The following is a 23,511-nucleotide window of genomic DNA, read 5'->3' as shown; positions in this document are numbered from 1 at the left end:
ATCATACTATATACAAAATTTCAAAAATTTTTTTCACTTAAAACTATCTAAGCATTTTCCCACATACTGAAGCTTCAACTTAAAACATTATTAAAAAACTGAAAAACACTCCAACTATCTAATAAATCCTGTTTTGTATAATTGTTTCCAAACTTTCACAAAGTTATGCTTTGATGAGCACCTACTTCATTTGCATTTGTTTTTTCTTTTTTTAAACTTTACTTATTTTGAGAGAGAGAGAAAGAGAGAGAGAGTGAGAGAGTGCACAAGCACATATGGGGGAGGGGCAGAGAGGAAGGAAGAGAGGGAATCCCAAGCAGGTTCCACAATGTCAGACACAGGGCTTGATCTCATGAACCATGAGGTCATGACCTGAGCTGAAATCAAGAGTCAGACACTTCACCAACTGGGCCACCCAGGTGCCCTCTGACTTTTTTTCTCTTATTTATTTTTTCCTTTTTAAATATTTTAAAGTTTATTGAGGGTGGGGGTGGGGGAGAGTGTGTGTGCATAGGGAAGGAGCAGGGAGAGGGGGAGAGAGAGAATCCCAAGCAGGCTCTGCACCACCAGCACAGAGCCCAATATGGGGCTCAAACCGTGAGATCATGACCTGAACTAAAGTTGGACACTTAACTGACTGAACCATCCAGGTGGCCCTATTTTATTTTTTTTTCTGACTGTGTTTTAGATTAAACTACTATGGGCCTCTAGAGATAACTCATTCATTCATTCATTCATTCATTCATTCATTCAATATTTAATGAGTACTTGCTAGGTGTTGGACAACATTCTAAATTGGTAATAAGCAAAAAACAAAACAAAAAAACCCAAACAAACAAAATTCAAAACAGACAAAACATCCCTGCCTTCATGAAGCTTACATCCTAGAGAGATCAAGCAGTTTTAAGTCTCTTTAGGCATATTGCCAAATCCGTATAGAAGTAACTGTCTTACTGCATTTCCACTAGCACTGAGTACTATGGTTTAATTTTTTCTGACAGTTTCATATTAATGGCAATATTGCATTCTTTAAGGGCTTTCCCCCTTTCCTCTCTGCCCTCATCACTTACCAACTCTCAAAGCTGGTAGAAGTAGATTAAAGAGACATTTAAATTTCCATCCAGGTGGCAACTTTCAAAGGTACTTTTTTCCTCTAGTGAGAAAACAATCCCCATCCCAAATCAGGGATGGCAACAGTGAATTCACCTCCTATATTTTGCAAGGTAGCCCTTGATGGTAGCAGGGAATGATGATGACTAATCGTGTCCTGTTAGGGCTTGATGCACCTGGGAGCCCAGTCAGCAGCAAGTTTCTCCACCCAAATGCCAGGTCTCCTTGGGGGACCAGCCAGGACAAGCCAGGTGGGCTCTATGCAGGGCAGGACTGAAGTCAGAGTCAAATCAGTTCTTTCCCTAAAGCACTTGGTCAGCTATAAAGCACTGAATGGTGGGAAGGGAGTTTTGTTTTCTTCATGGAAACCTTTGGAGGATGCTGAAGACTTAAAAATGGGCTTATAATATGTATGGAAATACATTTTAAAAACGTGAATAAAATACATAGAGAAAATGAAAACATCATCTATAATATTTTGGGAGCATTTATCATGTGTTAGAAAATTTCAGAATACTCTTTTTACAATAAACACATAAAGAGTGGTTACTATGTATCAGGCACGGCTTTAAGTGCTTTTGATCCATACAATCATTATAACCAGCTTAAGACATAGACACTATCCTTTTCATTTGGTAGATGAAGACACTTAGGCATAGAGAGGTTAAGTACTTGTGAAGCCAGGATCTGATCCCAGCTGTGACGCCTCTAAGTCCTGTGCTCTTCAACACTATCTTATAGGAAGGAAACTGCTGATCAAGTCAGGTAAGTAAGTGCTGTGGTTCAACAGTTTAGGTCAGGAGTGTTCCATAGACTAGGCACTGTGCTGGCCCAGGGTCACAAAGCTTACCAGCGGGAGGCCTGGGAGCCTGGATCTGGCTCAAAATCTGTCTGAATCCAGGCTCTCCCTCTTTCTACTACGTCTTGCTTAAGGGAAAATGTTTTCCTGTTTGGGTTGATGTCTAAGAGGCAATGCTGGCACAGGCAAAAGTGCTCCTGGAACAAAATGCTACAGGGAGAAGAACAGAGGCTCTCGGCTCTGCTGTGCTTTGGGAGGGCAGCTGTGCTAGAAGACACGTCTGCGGGGGTGGGGGGCCCTCTCTACCCCTTCAAGCCCCCAGTCACTTTAATATGGTCCAGGTGATTCAGAATTTATCTCCTTGGTCCAGATTCTTCCACGCAATGAACAGTCTCCAGGAATTCCAAGAAGTGTTCTTACAATCCCAGGCCTTGGCATGAGAATCAGCCGAACCTTCAGTTATTGAAAATTCTCTTATATTTTTCCCCTGACAACTCACACTATACCTCAGACTGCTTTGATAGCTCCCTTAATAGTTGCCTTCATATTTCAAAACCTATAAAATTACATATTTGAAGGGATTATTCATTTTTTTTCCTATGGAAAGCACACACGCCCCGTAATGATTTAATAACGATAACCAGATGGATTGAGGGGTCTTTGACAAGGGGTTTCTTCAGCTAATTTGAGAACATACTGAATTTCAGCTTTTCTGACGAGTGCAAAAATGAGCAGAATGTAAAGTGCCCTATAAATTTCCTACTTGTGCAATTTTAATGCTTTCACCATAGTCAAATGAAATATATTTAAAGCCAACTCTCCCCCTTCTCCATTTTTGAGAGTACAAGTTTCGGGGTTTACTCAGTAAAGCCCAGGAAAACATTTACCCAGAAGGACTGGATACTCCTAAGTAGTTACCACTCAAAATACTGCCCATAACACCTCCACTCAGAGCCTATGCTCTGGCCTCCTTCCTTACTCTCAGAAGAACCCAAGAGACGTTCAGTAGGTTTCTTACCTACACATAGAATCATAAAATATTGGCTGATCATTTGGCCTACCCCTCTCATGTTGTAACTGAGGAAACTGGTTTTAGGAAGGTTCCAAACTTGGCTAAGGTCACATAGATAGTAAGTAGCAGAGTTTAGACTTGAACCCATTCTACACATAATGTTTATTTATTATGTCACCTGCCTCTTCCTTTTCTGTACTTTCTCTCCTTTTTGGTTATGCTTTCCATTTCCTCGGTCAGAACCAGGTCTTTGATGATGACGAGACGGGTCAAACCAGAGTAGATCAGGTTGTGGAAGACAGCTACAGCAAGGGAGCAACAGAGGAAAGGTCTGGCAACAGGCAGCCAGAAAAAGTTTAGCCGACACGTCCAGCACAAGGCAGAGGCTCGGGGAGATGGATGGTATTCAACATCAGATAATACATAGATGCATATAAGCAGATTAGGTAAGCAGCAGCTAGCAGGGACCCAGACTCACGTGACAGGACTCATGTTCATAAAACCTGAGATATGGTACCAAGGCAGGGATGTGACTACAGGGGTCCTGGTACTTGGAACTGGAACCAGAACCTGGAACTCAGTTCCACGGAACACGTTTTACAAGGTCAGGTCAGAACGAGCAGTGAACTGCTCCCCAGAGTCCCTTAAATTCCTCCAAACCTATGTGGGAGAGACAGTTAGTAGCTGACCAAAGAGGCCCTGTACCTCCATAAATTTCCTAGCATCCCTTGCAGCTGGATTAGGACCCTGTGATTATTTCTGGCCAAAGGACTGTGAGGGGAAGTGGAGACCATAAAAGCCACACATTTTGTTGTTGAGGAAGGGGAGGCAAACTAGACACCTATTGAGAACAGTCCTGCTGTAGCTCCCTATCTATCCATCCAACTCTGTGAAGTGTCAGACACAGCATGACCTGCTAACGTGAGGACTTAATATCTACACGGGAAATGCCTTAGAGGAAGACAGCACATCTTGCTGCAAGGGGGCTGTCTCCTAGAAGAAAAAAAGAGCCAAGAAGTTTCCCCTCATGAAGCCGAAGTTCTCTGCATATAATAACGGCTTGTTTTGTTGAGAAATAATTGGGAATCAGAAAAAAGTAGGGAATTTATATATGATATAAATGTAAACATATGCAAATATATCAAAATTACATAACGTAACTAGGTTTACATGGATGTAAGTAGTTTACGTAGGTATAGACTTACGTCTCCTAACTCATTTAATCCTCTGGACAAGTAAATGAGGCAGGTACAATTATTATTCCCATTTAACAGATGAGGAAACTGTGGCACAGTTCCTGTGAATAATCTGGGAGGCAGTTAACCCTTGAGTAGAAAATCCAGTATGTTAGAGGAAGCTAAGGCTGTGTTGGGGTGAGGCCTTCACTTCATCCGGTGACTAGCACTGTGCCCAGCAGCACCCGCTCAGTGCTCACCAGCCCATAGCCTCCTTCCCACAGCTCGCCGGCATCTCCTCAGCCCTCAACCTGTACCATGATGCGGTGACAGTCACAGAGGATAACAATGCCCTCACAGAAGCAGCAGGTGTAAATGCTGAACCTTTCTGGCCAGGCTTGTTTGTTTGCAAAGGCAGGCCCTGGCCAGTGTCAACATCGGGAGCCCCATCTGCAGTGTAGGGGCTGGTGGACCTGCCCCAGCAGCTGGCGCTGCACCAGCGGGAGGTCCCACCCCCTCCACCACCGCTGCCCCAGCTGTTGAGAAGGAGGTGGAAGCAAAGGAAGAAGAATCGGAAGAGTCTGATGATGACATGGGCTTTGGTGTTTTGACTAACCTCTTCTGTAACCTGTTCAGTGAAAAGCTGAACTCTTAAAAAAAAAAATAAACAAAAACACTACATTAGAAATCACATTTTAATAGTGAAGAAAATTACTACTGAATATTAATATACCTCTTACCCTAATTTAAGTTGAACCCATCATCTGTATTTTATGTATCTTAAAAATTAAAATTAACCATTTTAAAATGCACTTCGTACATTCACAAGTTGCTCAACCAACACTTTCATGTACTTTTGAAACATTGTTATCACCCCAAAAAAGAAACACTGTCGCCATTAAGCAGCTGCTCCCCATACTCTCATTCTCCCGTCCCCCAGACCTAAGCAAACACTCAGCTACTTTCTGTGTCTATAGACTTTACTGTATTGATATACTTATTCTAAATATTTCATCTAAATGGAATCATACGAGAGAGGTGACCGACTGGGTCCGCCTTCTTTCACTGCAGCATGTCCCTGAGGTTCATCCGTCTTATAGCACGTGTCAATACTTCACTCTTGTTAATAGCTGATTGGTATCCGTTGTAAATGCACACTAAGATGTGTTTATCCATTCACTTGTTGGTGGATGTCTGCGCCCTTTCACCTTTTGGCCGCTGTGAAGAGTGCTGCTGGGGATATTCTTACACATGCATTTGCGTGAGTGCCTGTTTTCCACTCATCTGGCCATTTACCTAGGAGTGGACTTGCTGGGTCATATGGTAATCCTGTGTTTAACTTTTACAGGCACCCCCACAACAAATTCCACAGTGGCTGAATCCAATTTTACATCCTCACCAGCAACGTATATAGGTTTCAGTTTCTCCATATCTTAACCAACACTTGCTATTTTCCCTTTTTGTTTTTAACCGCCATATTAGCGGATGTGGAGTGGTATCTCATGGTGATTCTGATAACGCATTTCTCTGATGATTAATGATGTGGAGTATCTTTTCTGAATGTGCCATTGGCCATTGCGTATCTTCTTTGAAGAAATGTCTGTTCTAGTAACTTTGCTCATTTTTTAGTTTTTTTTTTCTTTTTCTTGTTTTAAGAGCACTTTATGTATTCTGGATGCTGGATATATGACTTGCAAACATTTTCTCCCATTCTGTATGTTATTTTATTACCTTAAAGCTGACTTTCTAAGTCTGTTTCCTACTCCAAGAGACTTCTCAGGATATTAAACAGTTTCTTTCAATATTTATAAGTACTGTTATCTCATACCCTTGAGACTATAGATGTTTGTTTGCAACGGAAAACTACATTTGTTAAAATTTGCTATAGAAATTTGTTATTAAATTTTGTAGTTTATGGTAGAAAAAATTAACAAGTATTTACTAAGCCATCTAATATGTCTCTTGTCCTTAATGTATTTTAATTTACTTTTGGACCAAATGACTTTTACTACTGACATGGTTACAGCATACGTAGCCCAGTGTGCTGTAGTGGGGAAAGTGCTGGAATGAAAGTCCAGCCTCTTGGCCAGTGAAGCTCAAACAAGGTGCTTTACTTCTGCCCCTTGGTTTTCCTCATCTGGAGGACAGGGCTGATAGTAACTGCTTTGCCTCCCTCTGACAGCTACTGTGAAGATCAGATGAGAAAAATGAGAATCTACACAAAGGCCTTTGAGAGCTCTATGGAATACCCCTGCCCACCCACCACCCCACCACCACCACACACACAGACACACACACACACACACATACACACACACACACACACACACACACACACAAGCACTTCATAAACTTCATCCACTGTACTGGTGTTGTACTGGGCAAACCAGGTCACATGGTGTCCTCACCGCACTCCTGGAGTGAGTTTTCGAAAACACAAGTCTGACTGTGTTCCTCTGTCTTCTAAAGCCCCACAGTGGCTCCCTCTCCTCAGAGAGAGACTTGGTGATGTGACTCTTCAGCCTCTTCTCTGACACTGACCCCCAGGGCCCCAGGCCCAGCTCTGCCAACCTGGTTTCCAGTCTGCACTGCCCTCTGCAACTTCTCAGAGCACCTGCACATGCTGTTCCATGAGCACTCAGAAGGCTTCTGAGTCATGAGATCTGCCACCTGTAATGAGGTGTGGGTCCTGGGAAGGCCTCCATCTCAGAGGCTTGATGGACAGGGAATTACTCTGGCTTTTGAAGACTTGGATTGAGGCTTCCATTCTGCCACCAATCGCTGTGTGACCCTGGGCCAGCCTCCCTGGACCTCAGCTTTCCCATCTGTAATTCAGGGGAACTCAGAGTCCCTTTCAGTCTATGAACTGGCATTTCCTCTATGAACAAGTATTTATTTTTAGCTTTACTGAGGTACAACTGACAAATAAAACTGTAATATATTTAAAGAATACAGGGATACCTGAGTGGCTCAGTCAGTTAAGCGTCCAACTTCAGCTCAGGTCATGATCTCACTGTTTGTGGGTTCAAGCCCCGCACTGGGCTCTGTGCTGACAGCTAAGAGCCTGGAGCCTGCTTCAGATTGGAGTCTGCTTCAGATTCTGTGTGTTCCTCTCTCTGCCCCTCACCCGCTTGCTCTCTCTCTCTCTCTCTCTCAAAAATAAATGAAGTATTTAAAAAAATAAAGAATACAGCATGATGATTCCATATATGTACATGCCGTGAAAGTATTCTCTCCAACGAGTTAATTAACGTATCCATCACGTCATATATTTACTCTTTTTGTGTGTGTGAGAGAACACTTCAGTTCTATTCTCTTAGCAAATTTCAGTTCTACAATACAGCATCATCAACTATAGTCACCATGTTATACATTAGATCAGATCCTTATAACTGAAAGTTTGCCCCCTTTTACTAACTTCCCCCTATTAACCCCACCCCAAGCATCTGCCATTCTACTTTGTTTCTATGTGTTCAACTTCTTTTTGTTTTTAAGACTCCACGTGTAAGTGACACCATGCAGTATTTGTATGAATACAAAACAGGAGTTTTTTTTTGTTGAATTACAGTTGACCCTTGAACAACACAGGCTTGAACTGCCTGGGTCCACTTCTATGTGAATTTTAAAAAATAAATACAGTACGGTGCTGTAAATGTATTTTCCCTTCCTTATGATTTTCTTAATAAGATTTTCTTTTCTATAGCTTCCTTTATTGTGATACTGCAATATATAATACATATAACATACAAAACATGTGTTAATCAACTGTTCATATTACTGGTAAGGCTTCCAATCAATAGTAAGCTATTGGTAGTCAAGTTTCTGGGAAGTCAAAAGTTATACATGGATTTTCAACTGCTTGGGGGTCAGCGCCAGTAATGACCACATTGTGTGTTCAAGGGCGAACTACATTGAAATTAGTGGTACTCAGCAATAGCCATTATTCATTGATATTTACTATTTTAGGCTCTATTCAATTTCATTGTTTACAATCTTTGTAACAACCCTTTAAAAATGGATTTATAAAAATCATGTCTGCTTTACAGTCAGAAGAGACAAGCGGCCTCCCTGAGTCACACAGCCAGAGAGGGAGGGGCTGGCTAGGCTTCAAACCCAGACAGTCTGACTCCGAAGCTCAAAGTTTTTCACTTCAAGTGTCTTCCTCCAGGACTCTCCATGATTTTCTTCTCCCTGCGTTTGCTTCCACGCCCCATCCCATTGGCCCAAAAACAACTATTTCTCCACTCCAATTTTCTAAGAGCTTCCAGAGCCTATGTGTGTCCCTCCCAGAGAAGGATCTGGGAGACCACTGCACGTTACAGAGAAAGACTCCACCTCCCCTCACCCCACACCCCCACAGCTATCTGAGCTCATCTGAGAATAGCAGTAACAACAATAACCTATGACATTTACGTAACAACGAGCAATTGATCCCTTGCTGTATTTTATCTTATGATACTGCCACAGCAATCCCAGAAGTTAAGCGAAGACTGATTTTATGGATGAGGAGACTGAGGCTCAGGAGTTCACCTGCCCACAATCACATATGTGGCTCCAAGTTCATCACTTCCCTCCTGAGCCTTTGACATACTGTTGAGCTAGAGTTTGGGGACACATCTCCGCAACATGCCTTACTAAGTCTCTCCTTGTGGACAGCAAAGAGAAAGTGGTGTCCCTGGCTACTTACAGCTACACACACAAGTGCCACTCAAATGGAACCCTGGCCTTGACCCTAAAGAATCAATCAGTGGCCGGCCTGCAGTGAAGCTATTTCCAGGTCCCCATCAGTGTTCTCACATTCCATTACACAGGCTTCCTTCCTCCTGTGACCCATGAGCTTGACAGTACCTCCAAATACCCCTGACGACCTCAGTCACTGATGCTCACCAGATGCTGCTCAGGCCTTGTGTTCTTACACAGGGATGACAGAAAAAATACACCATTACCCAGTGGGAACTAACTGACTGATCATTCACAGTGCTGATGACTCTCCCTGTGTGGAAAAGTGGAGAAGTTTCGGTGCAGTGGCGTGGAGACTTTGGTTGGCTGACTGGCTTTGATTTGGAGGTCATTTGTCTGGCTTGGGATTATCTGATGCTTACCCCTCCTGACTTAATCTTCCCTATTTCTTTTTCTAATCCATGTGTCACCAGGGGAAAGAAGTGTAAACATGTGAGATTGCTGTTTTCAGCAAATTCGCCCAGGAGTTGATGCCAAACCAGGCTTCGCCTGAAAACCAGTCTGGCACCACCAACAACAGAAGGAGATAGGGTTACATTTCTTGTAAACCAACAGCCTGATTTTCATTTTGGCACACTGTGGGTTTTGTTGTTATTGTTCTGGACTGAGGGACAGGCTTAGTTTCCAGAGCTGGGTTTCTGGCTTAATGTAGCATTGCTTCTTGAGCTTGCTGAACCAATTCTACTCAACTGACATTCACAGCCAGCAAGAATTGTAGCAATCCATTCTCCTCTCAGAGTGATCTTTCTAAATCACAAATGTGATTGTCCTACTCCTTGTTTGGGATATTCTGGCCAAAAATTATTTTAGACATATGGACTGGGATGATATTTACCTGGTATTCCAGCAGCACTGGGACAACAGCTATCTGCCGTTTTGATTGGTTTAGATCCTAGCCATACAGGTCACTAAATATTTTGAATATCACACATGCTCATTAACCTTTACTTCTTCCCTTACTCTGATGTCGCTAAGTCAAGCCATTCCAGAAAACACCTCCTGCTTTGAATAAACCAAGGTCTCTCATTTTCTCATAAGTCTGCCTTGGAGACCCCCACCTTCTCCTAACCCCTCTCATCCTTCAGTGATCTCAGGTATGATACAAGGCCTTCCCTCACCCCTTCTTCTCTCCCTTTCCCACCACACACAGTCGTTCTGTCCTGACTCCATAACACTAATGACACCAATATATGTAACACCAATGACTGTGTAACACCAGTGACTTAAGAGACACAGTGTTTTCACTACAAGGGAAAAATATCCCAAAAGAATCAAGTCAATACCATCAGCAAGAGGCAAGCTAGGAAAACAGGTCCTTTCCAAAGGAGAGTCACAGAATCTCAGAGTTGGAAGGGGTCTAAGGGTCCCCCTCACCCCCTTCCACAGTATCTGTAATAGATGTTTTTTCAGCTTCCAATCAAGCATTTCCAGAGATGGAGCAGTCAGTGTTTTTTTACAAAGTTTTTCTTGACATTGAGCAAAAGTTGACCTGATACTACACTCTACCTACATGCCCTTGGTCTGCCTTCTGTACATGCAGAATAAGTCTTTCCCTGTTCTGCTTGATGGCCCTTCAGATACTTGAGGAGGGTGCTCCTCTGCCTTCTGCCCTTCAGAAAGAGATTGGGGTTCCAGAATCATTCTTTCAGGCATGCTAGAAAGAAGATCATGCCCTGACTGCCCCATAAACCATCACATTATTTCCCCAAGTGCCTGGCACCAGGCTGTTGTTTGGGAGGAACATAAATACATTTTACTCCAGTCTTAACTTAGGCCTAAGCAGTATACCCCTCTTAAATATAAGGTTACACATGAAGAAAATAAGAAATAAAAATAACAGGAGGTATTTCTTAGAGACAGAAAAAGCTCCACACATTCTGTGATAAATCTAGCAGGTTTAAGTTTAGTGGCAGCTCGTTATTTGTGAAACACTATGCCTGCTTCTAGAAAAGGGACAAAGAGGCAGCCAAAAGATAAGGCATATGTGTCTCTCTCGGAGTTCACGCACACTGGCTTAATTTAGGAAAATTCCTAGGAGGGGCCACTGTGGGGAGCTGGAGACCACTCTGAAATGAAACCCAGTTACAGTAAAATTAAGTATGCATGTGATGGAAGCAGGTTGGGCACTGTCTGGATCTATTTTGGAAAATGATCCTGGAATTTTTCTCCAAGAATCTACTCACAAAAGTGATATTTTCAGGTATGGTTTCAAGGCAGTTTTGCCCAGAGGCAGAGCAATGGACTCAAATACCCTGCAAGCTCCCTCTAGAGGCTTAAGAATGCAGCTGCCAGCAGAGTTCCTGGGCTTGGAAGCCTGCCCCAGTGTCCAGCAGGGAATCAAGAGACATATAAGAAGTTACCCTTTTTTTTCCTGTTAGAGCCAAATCTGATGGTTGAAAAAAAAAGTTAGGGAATAAAATGAAACATCTCTATTCTCCAAATAAAGCAAGGCTGGGATCAAATACATTGTGAATATACATTCATATAGAAGAGGTAGTAACTGGGGCGCCTGGGTGGCGCAGTCGGTTAAGCGTCCGACTTCAGCCAGGTCACGATCTCGCGCGGTCCGTGAGTTCGAGCCCCGCATCAGGCTCTGGGCTGATGGCTCGGAGCCTGGAGCCTGTTTCCGATTCTGTGTCTCCCTCTCTCTCTGCCCCTCCCCCGTTCATGCTCTGTCTCTCTCTGTCTCAAAAATAAATAAAAACGTTGAAAAAAAAAATTTAAAAAAAAAAAAAAAAAAGAAGAGGTAGTAACTAGTAATACCCTAAATTTTTGAATTGGGTAATAGGCTGATGCCTGACGGCACAATGAAGAAAGCAAAAGTTCTTGATGACTCCCAGGTATGCTGACTTCTAAAAAGGTATGCATCTTCCGGTTAATGGATGACATAATCAACATGGTCATCATTATAGCCACCAATGATTAAGCACTTTTCATGTGCCAGACTCTGTGCTAAATACTTTACTTGCATTTTCCTGTGTAATCTTCACAAGCTCCCTTTTAGATAGACACTAGTATCAGCACCATTTACAGACCAGGAAGCAAGGTCTTGAAGGAGCTAAATCCTTTCTACAGGTTTATGAAATTCATATGTGCTGATGCCAGGCCTGGAACCCTGGTCTGTGCTTTTAAACACAATGAAATAGTCCTTTCTCATCAGAGGAAACTGGACTCTGTAGGATTAATGACTAGTTCTAAACACCCAACAAGTGAGCAGTGTCATTAATGAGGGGCAGGAGACCAACGCATGCATGGTCCATTGCGAAGTTTCAGTGAAAACCTTCCCTTGTAAAATGACATGCCAATCTGACTACCTGGGTCCTGAGTGTGTCTTTTACAGCACAGAGACCCCTGGGAGTCAGTCCATGCAATTTAATTTTTATCCTGCCACCTAGACCTGTATGCTCCCTTTACTGGGCACATGAATCAAAGAATGATTGAATGACATTGGCTGCCTTCTATGAGTTTACAATATGCTAGAAATGTTTAAGATTTGTGCAAACACAGACACACACACACACAAAGGGCCCAGTATAATCCTAATATTAGTTCAGAAGTGAGTTAAATTATATTAACGATGTGTACCAGCAATTTCACATTCTTGTTCCTATGAAGCCAGGAAAATGTGCCCATGTACAAGGAGACATGTATAAAATTACAAAATTGTTTCTAAGAGCAGAAAGTGGGAACAACTAAATACTCATCAACAGAGGCCTGGAGGTACATTTAAGTTTACTGATAAAATGGAATGCTATACACAGTGATTAAAATAAATGGTCTACAACTAACTGTATTACATGTATAACTCCTGAAAGACGGTTAAGTGAAGACATACCGATAATAATAACAACTAACATTTATTTAACACTTCTCAGGTGCCAGGTACAACTTTATGTGCTTTGCATGTATTAACTCATTTAGCCCTCAGAACGCTTTGAGGGTAGATATTATCACCAAACCCATCTTTAAAATGACGAAGTTGAAGAAGTATTCCTACATATGACATAATTGCTAAGGTGTTTAAAGATATACAAAAAGACTATGATTTAAGAATACATCCATATGTATTAAAACAGGCATGGGAGGGGCATCTGGGTGGTTCAGTCAGTTGAGTGTCTGACTCTTGATTTCAGCTCAGGTCATGATCTCATAGTCATGAGATCGAGCCCTGCATTGGGCTCCATGCTGAGCATGGAATCTGCTTAAGATTCTCCCTCTCTCCCTCTTTCTCTCTCTCTCTCCCTCTCTTTCTCTCCCCGCCCCATGCCTCCCCCATGTGCATACTCTCTCTCTGCCAAAAAAAATAAAAAATAAAAAAAAAACATGCACGGGAATCACTAAATACCAAAATTATGATGGTGATGGTGAAAGGGAGAGGGCCATGATCCAGGAGGATATCAAATATATTTACGGTGCTTTGTTTCTCAAGTTGGATGACTGCTACACAGATGTTCTTTATATTTACACTTTTTCTATGTCTGAAATGTTTCATAATAAAGAAAATGACCAACAAGCATAAACTAAATCCCTAAATACTAAATAGGCTCAAGGTAAAGAAACATCATTCTTGATACTGCATGGAGAAAGGGACGTTCAAATTGGACCTAATTCTGATTAGGATTAGCAAATGTGGAAATCAGGGCATATGCTGGGCGCAGGATGCCATGCACAAAGGTGGAAGGCACAGAAAACTCCGACTGCAAGACCTCCCACTTTGAAATCCAAGGCCCCTGGGAGGCCCAGTCTGAGGGATGGAGACCCAGGACTTGGTGGCTCCACTGTCTATTTGCCCTCCTTTCTGTGGCCAGAGAAGTGGGAGGCATCGGCCTCTCTGCTAGGAGCAAGCAGGGGTGGCTGGGGATGCTTGAATCTGGCATCCTGGGGTTCTCCCTCAGATTGTGTGTGTGTGTGTGTGTGTGTGTGTGTGTGTGTGTGTGTGTGTGTGAGGGGGTGTTCTTGTTTGCTACCCAAAGCAGATTGGCTGGATGTGGAAGTCTGTGCTTATTGGCATGAATAACGACTGACAGAGTGTCTGCTTTTGAGTCTGGGAAGGAATGAAGGGGCCTTGCTGCAACTCAAAGCCCAGGCAGTGACTGGCTGACCATAGGGGGCAAGTGTTTCCGGAACGGAACAGAACCAACCGTTGCTCAGAAAGGCCAGGGCACAATAGAAGACCTCAGACAGTCCAGTGTTAAGGCAGCTGTGGCTCTGGGTCCAGACAGCCCCAAAGTCCAGATATCGCCCCAATCCAGATGACACTGTTCCTGAACTCGAGCCTCAGCCTCTCCCTCCTGGCCCCGCCTCCACTCATCTCTCCACCATCTATATCTATGGGGACTCACCCTGCTGACCTGTTCTCTCTAGCTGTTTTAACTGCTGGTGTTCTGGATCAGAAACTCACAGTTGTGGACAACACAACTTAACAGCCTTAGATACTTTGCCACAGCCTCTCGGGGCAAAAGCTCGTTTCCCAAGTGCACAAAGAAAAGTAGCTGGTCAAAAACCACTTGTTTGATTGGTTGAAATGAGTGACTATCTGGCTGGTACTGCACTGAAAGGAAGGCATTGCCTTGTTACACAATGGGAAGACCCAGAAGTTAAGTCTGAAGATGGGGCCTGAATACTGGCTCTTCCTCTGCTTCTGCATATCTGATCTTAGACCTAAGTACTCAGCTTCTCCTAATTTCAGTCTTCTCATCTGTAAAACAGGAGCCATAATGACCATCACCTGAAGGGTTGTCATGAGGAACAAAGACAATAGTGACCATTGGGTGTGTACTATGTGCCTAGCTCTGTACTTGGGACTTTGAAACAGAATTTCCTGTAAACTTCTCAGCACCTCTAAGAAGGAACTGGGGAACAGACAGCTTAAGTAATGTGCCCCGGTCTCACAGCTGATAAATTGTGTGTCAGGGATTCAAACCCAGGTCCGCCTAGCTCCAAAGACTTATAGCACTAGAGGCTGTGAAGTGCTTTGAAAATGTTATTTCTACTACTCATGTAGAAGTTGCAAACTCATCTCAACTAGGTTAAAAAATCTTTCTTTTGAACTGGCCTGATTTGGGATTAATTTAGATCCAAAACACACAGGCTGGATTACATCCTTGCTGTGAGTCCAAGACCCCTTTTGCTCCCTACGAGCAGACTGGAGACCTGTTTTCCTTTCTGTCTGGACACTCAGTGAGCCAGGTTGGACATGAAGGGCTCCCCAAAGCAAGAACAACCTTCCCTGGGGAACCTGGGTCTCCCAATTCCCAGCATGGTGCTTATACCTTGGACTTCAGTTCTTTGTCTGCACAGTTTCTTGGCAATGGTCACCAACCAGGTGCCTGAGGATTTATTTTGTAGTCTCCCAAAGCTGAGTCCTCAAACCCAAACATTCACTTCACTTGCCAAACACTTCCCTGAATTAAGTGCTCTGGAAATTAAGCTTTTCAATAGCTTCTCTGTATCCATTAACCTAGGAACAGTTCAAGCTTTTTATACTGGTATTATTCTTAATATTGTATTCAATATTAAGTGTTGGGCATTCCCAGTTCTATAGAGCTTACCGCTTCAAATAAATTAATGAGCTACTTTTTTATATAATGTCTGAAATGTTAAATCATGTCACATGTGGCCACAGGAGAACTTTTAGGATTTTTGGCTGTAAGAATACATCCACTCTGGCAGAACCACATTCTTTTTTTTTTATGTGATCCAGCTTGACAAACCAAGAGCTATGGCCTTCAGCTGGAGGTCCTTTTGGGACACGCTTTTCTGACTTTCAGAAATCTAAGCTGGAATTTCGACACTATTCTTCTACACGTATAGACATTAGTGAGCTTCTGGCCACATTCAGACCCTACATGTATTTTTCAGAGTCACAGTTTCAGAAGCTGTAGCCTCTGGATAATTGGAATCAGAGCGTTTTAGAGTCAGAGGTTAACCGAGAAATCATTTAATAGGGCATTCTCGAATTCCCGGTGAATAAAAATTAACTGTTCTATCACAAGCCATTATATTAAAGACCATTCACGGAGTACCTACTACGTGCCATGTACTGTTCTAGGCACTTTAGAGGTATAGCTTACTTTGTCCCCTCCCAGATTTGAGAAGGTAGATACTGTTATTATTCCCATTATAGATGATGAAACAGATGCACAGAGAGTAAAATTACCTGCACAAGGTTCAAATCCAGACTGTGGGACTCCCCTTAATCACACCTTTACCTCTTGATTCAAGATCACAGAGCTAGTGAGTGTTCACCGTGGTCTCCATCTACAGTCAAGTGGCTCCAGGGGTGTACTTTGCCTCTGGAGGCCTGTCGAGGTATGGGCACCTGTGTATGGGGTGTTGGTGGTGTGAGGTGGGTCATGGTGAGTACCCCCTTCCTCTTCCTAGCCCCCCACACTCAGACTAAGGCATGCTGACCTTGGGTGTGCTATGGCTTGGGGGTTAGAGACAGAATGAAACCTAATTCATGTGTCTTGCTCTCAGAGATTCTTCCTTTGAAAATATTTTTTTTAAACAAAGGAAAACATAAACATCCTAACTGCATGGAATGTATGGAGAAGTGGAAGGAAGTAAAACTTACACGTAATCCCACCACCCAATGACCACTGTTGACATTTTGGTATGTATTTTCCTGCAGTCATTTCTGGACAATGCACACATCGTTAGCTCTGACTCTGACAAAGACACAGTACTGAATCTCGCTTTTTCCACTAAATATTATCTAAATATTATACCATTACAGGAATATGCTACAATTTACATAAATACTCCTCTGTTGCCGGGCATTTATGTTATTTTTTAAACATCTTATTATCATAAGTAGCACTAAAGAAATTTTTTTTCTGAATAAAACCTTTGCCATATTTAGGCTTACTTCTCTTGCAAGGATTTCCAACATGAAAATAGTGGAACTTCTCTTCACCTGAACATTAAGAATTCATTAGGAATTTCTCAGTGTTGACATTTATTATTGAGCTCTCAGCTGTCAATATGGAAATAAGGAAGCCATCATGTGATTTCTAATTATATTACAAGCTTAAATGAACCTTGACCTTTTGGGGTTTTTTTTCCAAACCACACTACAGATGTAGTTCAGTCTCAGGTAGAATGACAAACAGAAATATTCTGCTCGTCTACAATACAGGCATGACTGAAAGTGACACAGTATCAGAAGTGTTTAAGAACAAGGGTTCGACCTCTGTGATATTCTTTCAAAAAACTCATACCCCTAGTCTAATCATGAGAAAACATTAAACAAACCCAGTTGGGGGGTATTCTACAGGATACGTGGCTTGTATTTCTCAGGACTGCCAAGGTTGGAAAAGAAGGAAAGACAGAAACTACCCAGACCAGACAGGTTAGGGGGACAGGACAACCAAATGCAATGTGGTATCCTGGAACAGAAAAAGGGCCTTAGTGGAAAACCTGATAAAATATGATAACAACTGGAATTTAGTTAATAGCAATGTACCAATATCAGTTTCTTAGTTTTAACAAATGATCCTGGACATACGATGCTAACATGGGGAAAACTGGGTGAGGGGTATATTACTATCATTGTAACTTTGGTGTATATCTAAAATATTGCAAAATAATAGTTTTTTTTAAAAAAGATAAAGGACAAGTGTTCTGGAGCCAGTCTAATTTGTTTTTGAGCCCTGGATGTGGCATTTGTTACAGCTGAGTGACCTTGGACAAATGATTTCTTTGAGTGTTGGTTCGTCTACTTAATACGAAGAAAATTCTCTACCACAGGGTGTTGTAGGTCTTAGTTATAATAATGTATACAAAACACCTAGCATTATTCCTGGCACAAGGTAAGTGCTTGATAAATGTAAGCCATATGATTATTTTAATTAGTTCGAAGGTTCGTCATTCTAATTTTCTGTTGTCCCTAAGAAGGAATTTTTATGCACAGCTATGTAAAATGTGGAAAATTAAATAGCCTCATTAAAATTTCAAACTCAACACAAAGGAGACAAACTTCTCATGAATCTGGAAACAGTAACTGGTGTGGGCTTTTGGGTCATTGTTCTTGTTTTCTGTGTAGTTACTGGGTCATTTCCTAAGGGTAGGTGTAGTGAGAAGATGCGAGTGAGTAGAAATGAAACTACATTCTAGCACTGATTGCCCAAAATAAGCAACTTACAAATGCCCATTGTGAGACATGGGAATTCTTTCATTTGAACTGCTTAGAAAAACAATCTTGTAGAGGATTGAAAATGGTCTGTGCTTGGCCTCTACCCAAAGGCAAATTATTTTTGTATGAAAGTCTAAGGAAAATAATTTAACCACAAGCTATGTGAGTAGGAAAGGAAAAATAACCAAAGGATAAAGACAAATACACTCTGGCTCTACCATATATAAAATTTCTTTTTTGGGTGCTAAACTGCAGCACAGATGTGAAACCTGATCTACAAGTTAGGGTCCAAATGACAAAAGGAAAATAAATAATCCAAGATGTAAAAAATATTCTGAGATGACATTAAACTTCAGTGAAAGACTAAGTATGAGCGTGGCCAAAGCCCATTATTCAACACCACTGGTCCTAGCCTGAAGTCTAGGACCTGAATTCAAATCTGCTTACAAGAGGTAGGATCATAACCTAACTAGCTTCAGTCTCCTCACTCCAGCAACTGTGATAAGAAGATCTACATCACAAGATTCTTTAAGAGACAATATAGGGATCAAGTAAGATCGCGTGAAAAATACCTTGCACAGAGAGAGGTCACATAGAAGAGACAAAGAAAAAATATTAGCTAGATCTAAATTTGAACATACACAATGCTGACTTGGTCACATTTATGACCTTGTTTCTAATGTTAAGGAATCCATAATCTTGTTGGTGAAAAAGAGATTCCTATGAAAAGTTACAGAATAACACCGAAACTGCATAAGAGAGTGTTAATTTGAGTATTAAAAATATGGTACTGACTAAGGTCCGCTTTCTTTCTGCTGCCAAACTTGACCTTCCTCGTCAACACAGTACCTTTTGGAAGTGGATGGAAGGAAGAATCTGGATCAAATACCATACATTAATTAGGGCAGCAAATTTATCCCTTTGGCGTAAGGCTGACCGACTGACTAATGCTCCTCTAACTTTGGGATTCACAATAATTCACAGCAACAAATCATGTATCCAGGGAATGAGCTCTTCCGTATAAGTAAATTTTCCAATGTAATTAATTATACATTCTTCAATGCTAAAACATCAATATTTTTGGACAAAAATTGAAAATACAGTTGTTAACATGATCTGTTTCACACTCCAAACACATATCATCCTTTCAATCTCTAGCACTAAGCGCAGCGCCTGGCACCTACTAGATGTTCAACAAATGTCCTGGTAAACTGCAGTGTATGATACACATTCTTACTTACCTTCTTAAGTCGTGTTTGATGAACACGATCCAACCTGATCTTTATGACTATAATCATTATTCTAAACATAATAAATGCATAACATTTCTAACATTTCCTGGACTGAAGTCCTCTGGGGCTATGTGCCTTCATAAAATGGTCTCAGACATGTGATCTAATTTTTCCAGCTTGTTTTCAAGGTTTCCATCTCCTCCCTGTTGTCAAGGGGTCAGTGATCGCTGCTAGCTGTTGTCATATTGCCACCTTTTTGAGTCTTTCCTTTCCTAAAATGCTGTGAGCTGGGAAACCACAGAGCCTATTTGTTGGGACATTATCTAAAACTAAGGGCCAAGAGGCTCTATGAAAGGGACTCTAGGGCCGCCCTCAGAATAAATCACATGTGTCACATTGCATGGGCTTTTCTGGTTGCTTGGAGGCTTAGCTTTCACTTACTCATTTTTAAAAAATGTGTTGAGTGACTTTTTCTAGTCACTCTTCTAGGTGCAACATTCATGAAAAACACTGATAAAAAAGTCTCTACTCCTTTTAAAGGATGTTCTACTTGGGAGACAGATAAGATAGTAAGCAATAAACATAGTAACTTAGCAAAGAGGTGTGTTAACAATTAGTATTAAGGAAAAAAAGTCAAATGTTATATGGAAGATCTGGAATGAGACATGGCAGGTAGAGCAGCCCATGGCATTAAAAAGGTTGGTAAAGGTTGGCCTCTGAGAAGGTGGACTTGAAGGAGGGGAGGGAGTTTGCCAAACAGTTGTCTGGAGGAACCGGGTTCCAGGCCAAGGACAAAGCACAGCAAAGCCCATAAAGCCAGAATAGAGAAGAGCAAGGAGTCCAGGTGACCAGCTGGTATGAGCAAGAGAAAGACCTGGATGAGATAAGACTGGCTTGGGGAGAGGACAAGCAGTTGGGGCCTCATAGGCCATTGGATTTTCCTTATGAGGCAGGGGCTGTGGTTCCATTTTACAGATGACACAACTCAAGAGCAGAGCATTTAAGCATCATCTATGGCATCAGTGATAACTGTTAGCTCTTGTCATATGGTCTCTTTCGAGGGTCTTCTCTTTTCTGCTAGTTAGAATACATGTCTTCTCTTTCCTGATATGTCAGGATTTACGCAAGAGGTTCAGGGCAGTATCTGAACTGAGATCTTTGAATTACAAATGTAATCTGTTTCCATCATGCCATACAGTTGCAGGGAGGATGTCGATCACGTATCATTTAAGGAAGTTGATCACATGATTTATTTGCATACTGATTCTACTGATTACAAAGGAAGGGGTCACCTTATAGGCATCTATCTCTACCAGGTAATACACACTGAGGAGTTAGTTTCAGCTACTTATGTATCTTAAAATAATACATCTTTTTCTGGTCAAATATTGTACAGTTCAGACATTTCATTAATTCAGACAATCTCTCTGCCCTCCAGGGCCTCAGTCCAATTTCCTGAGGTTTTACATAATGGACTCCATCTGACCCGGGGCCACTTGTCTTCGTACATTTTCCCATCAGAGTGTGAGGTTTCTGAGGCCTCGCGATTGGTTAAATAATGGAACACAGTCCAAGCTCCCAACTAGGCCTCCTCAGAAATAAGGTCTAGGTTTGGATCCAGGACACAATTGATGTCAAGGGAACTCTTCCAGACCTCACAAAGAAGTGTCCAGAACCAAAATGTTTCTGTTTTGAGTCCAGATCAGAATATCAAAACCCACCTACTCACGCCAATTCCAGATTTTTCCATAATTACTTTGGGAGGATTGTTTGCTGCTTAAAATATTCATTTCCCATCCCGACACAATGTTCTTTGAGGTTAATAAAAGGAGCAAAATCACCATTTTCAACAATTTCAACCCAGGGCCAACACGGGGAAAAAACACAATGTTTTTATTGGCACAGAATTCATGGAACTTAAAAACAATAAAGGTCAACTCTACCATATTTTTTAAACTTCTTTTCTCCTTAGACTTGCTAATTTGTAAGCAATCATTTTGGAATTCTCAAACAAAATGCAAACCTTTGAATTATCTACAATTGGTTTAAGAATTTCTCTTAAAAAATCAGCAGGCCAGGCCTCGTTTCATTGCTTCAGAAAGTTTTCATTTATACTTTTTTCCTAAAATACTTTAAAATTCAGGGCTTTCTTTCTTTTTTTTTTAATAGAAAATCCCTAACTTTAAACTTGTACTTATAAATAAAGCTGTATTAAATTCAAGCTGACCTAAAACATAATCTTAAGGTCAAGTTAGTCCAACCTTTTAGCATAATTTAATAATGAAGATTTACAAGGTTTTCAGTACAAACAACACTCAAATCATAATTACGATGTAGACTGGGATACAGTCTATAATTGGGAGAGAGAAGGTCTGTTTGATACTTAAAGAAAATCAAAATATTAGAACATTTGTCAAATGAATTTTTGTATAAATGAAAATTAACGCTTTGAGGCAAAAAATGAAGTTAGTTTTTTTCCTTTCAGAGAACTATGAATTTTCAGAGTTTACAGGAGCTTTGGGGATCATCTATTCTAGAGATAACAAGTGTGTCTGGAGGCCAACTTTAAGCAACTGTTCGTAGATGCCTGGCGCACTGTGATAAACACCAGGAAGTGATTTCAGTGAGGACTGTGTGATTGATTAATGTCTGCCATGGCCAGAGGAGGATGTGGAAGGCTTCAGGACACACGGAAGGACATGTGTGGAAGGACATATTCCAGATACCTTTCGTTGATCCAGTCTAACCTACAACTTGACAATGGTCACACGGCTAGTTTGTGACAGAGTTAGAATCAAAGCTTAGCAGTTTGGGTTCTCATTTGAAACCCTCCTATCAATGGAAGTCATTACAACACGTACTACCCACTTCCCTGCCATGGCAGATAGATTAAAGGAAGACACTGTCATATCCAGTAATGCCTACAGGGTCATGGGGGCGCACAAGGCTGTCAGCTGCTCACTCAGTAGTCATGAAATGAGAGTCCCTAACAGTGTCTGTTAAACCATGTGGCTTTTTGGTGGATCTAATAGACTTCTCATTCAGTCCCAAGTGTGAGGGTGGGGTGGGCTAGGCAACTGCATTGTTATCAAGAGTTCCAAGCACTATAGGCCATAATTTAAAAAACACTGGGATGCTATTTCTCTTCTTTCTGCAAGTTCGTTCTATGGTCTTCCTGCCTCTCCCTACCTCTTTTGCCTAGTCTCTTTCTCCTTCCATTCATATATTTATCTTTAAATGCTCATTTATTTTTAGAGAGAGAGAGTGCATGCAAGCAGGAGCCCAGCAGAGAGAGAGAGACAGAGAGAGAGAGAAAACCTCAAGCAGGCTCCAGTGTGGAGCATGATGTGGGGCTCAAACTCACAAACTGTGAGATCATGACCTGAGACGAAATCAAGACTGAGCCACATGGGCACCCCTCTTCCATCCATAGTTTCTGATGGTTTCTTGCCTCTTCACTTTCTGGTGCACTTTCTCTTATTCGTGGCTCTAGTTGCCATCATCAGCCAATGAGAGTCCCTCTTGGTTATTTGGTGAATTGATCCATCACAGGATATCTTTCCGGCTTTGTCTTTGGAGCCTTTCAGCCATTCTCATCCACTCCCCCTGGAAGTACAGGCTCTGAAGCGAGGCGGCTGGATTCAAATCCTGACTCCACCCCTCACTGACGGTGTGATCTTGAGTAAATGATTTCAGCCCTCTGTGCCTCAGTTACCACGTCTTTAAAATGGAAAATAATAATCATGTCTACCTGATGCCATTGTTGGAGGATTAATTTAGATGAATTAACAAAAAGCAAAGTGCTTAGAACAGGGTCTGGTTTATTAAGGTACAATGTCTTTGCCATTATTATGTTGTTGTTGTTGTTGTTGTTGCTTCATACTGTTTGAAGCTACCAGTCAAGAGTCAAGTAACCAAGGCACTGTTACAGAAATAACAGCTTAGTTCACAGCTCAATCAATAGATAATCTCATGGGGCACTTCCGGCTCAAAAGCACATAGTTATCAAAGACTCTGTGTATCCACATGTTTCCCTATAGGGATTATAAATGCCTTTTTTTTTAATACAGTAGACATTTTTGAGAAATGTCTGCCCAGCTCAAAATCACCACCACCACCCCACACACCCTCCAGCAGTCATGATGCACAGTGTGACCTCTTCCTTCCAGCCAGTGACTAGACTGGGGCTGGCCACCCAACTGAGGCTGGACCAGTCTCATAATTTATTATTGGGACTAAGAGATGTCTGAGTTAGCATCTCTTTGAAACTGGAATTTTAATGTAAACTTGGGAGCTGTGGAGCAGCC

The 23,511-nt window shown here is 41.8% G+C and overlaps 1 protein-coding gene and 1 pseudogene across 3 annotated transcripts in view; one reads left to right on the top strand and one right to left on the bottom strand.

The window, feature by feature from the left end:
• The window catches only part of ME3 (malic enzyme 3), a 184,246-nt gene that overhangs the window by 127,752 nt on the left and 32,983 nt on the right, over positions 1-23,511 (bottom strand). The window lies entirely within an intron of this gene.
• Positions 1,188-4,751, top strand: LOC101082433 (annotated as a pseudogene).

The sequence above is a fragment of the Felis catus genome, chromosome D1 (assembly GCF_018350175.1).
Source record: "Felis catus isolate Fca126 chromosome D1, F.catus_Fca126_mat1.0, whole genome shotgun sequence".
NCBI lineage: Eukaryota > Metazoa > Chordata > Mammalia > Carnivora > Felidae > Felis > Felis catus.
This window is presented reverse-complemented; position numbering and strand designations above follow the sequence as displayed.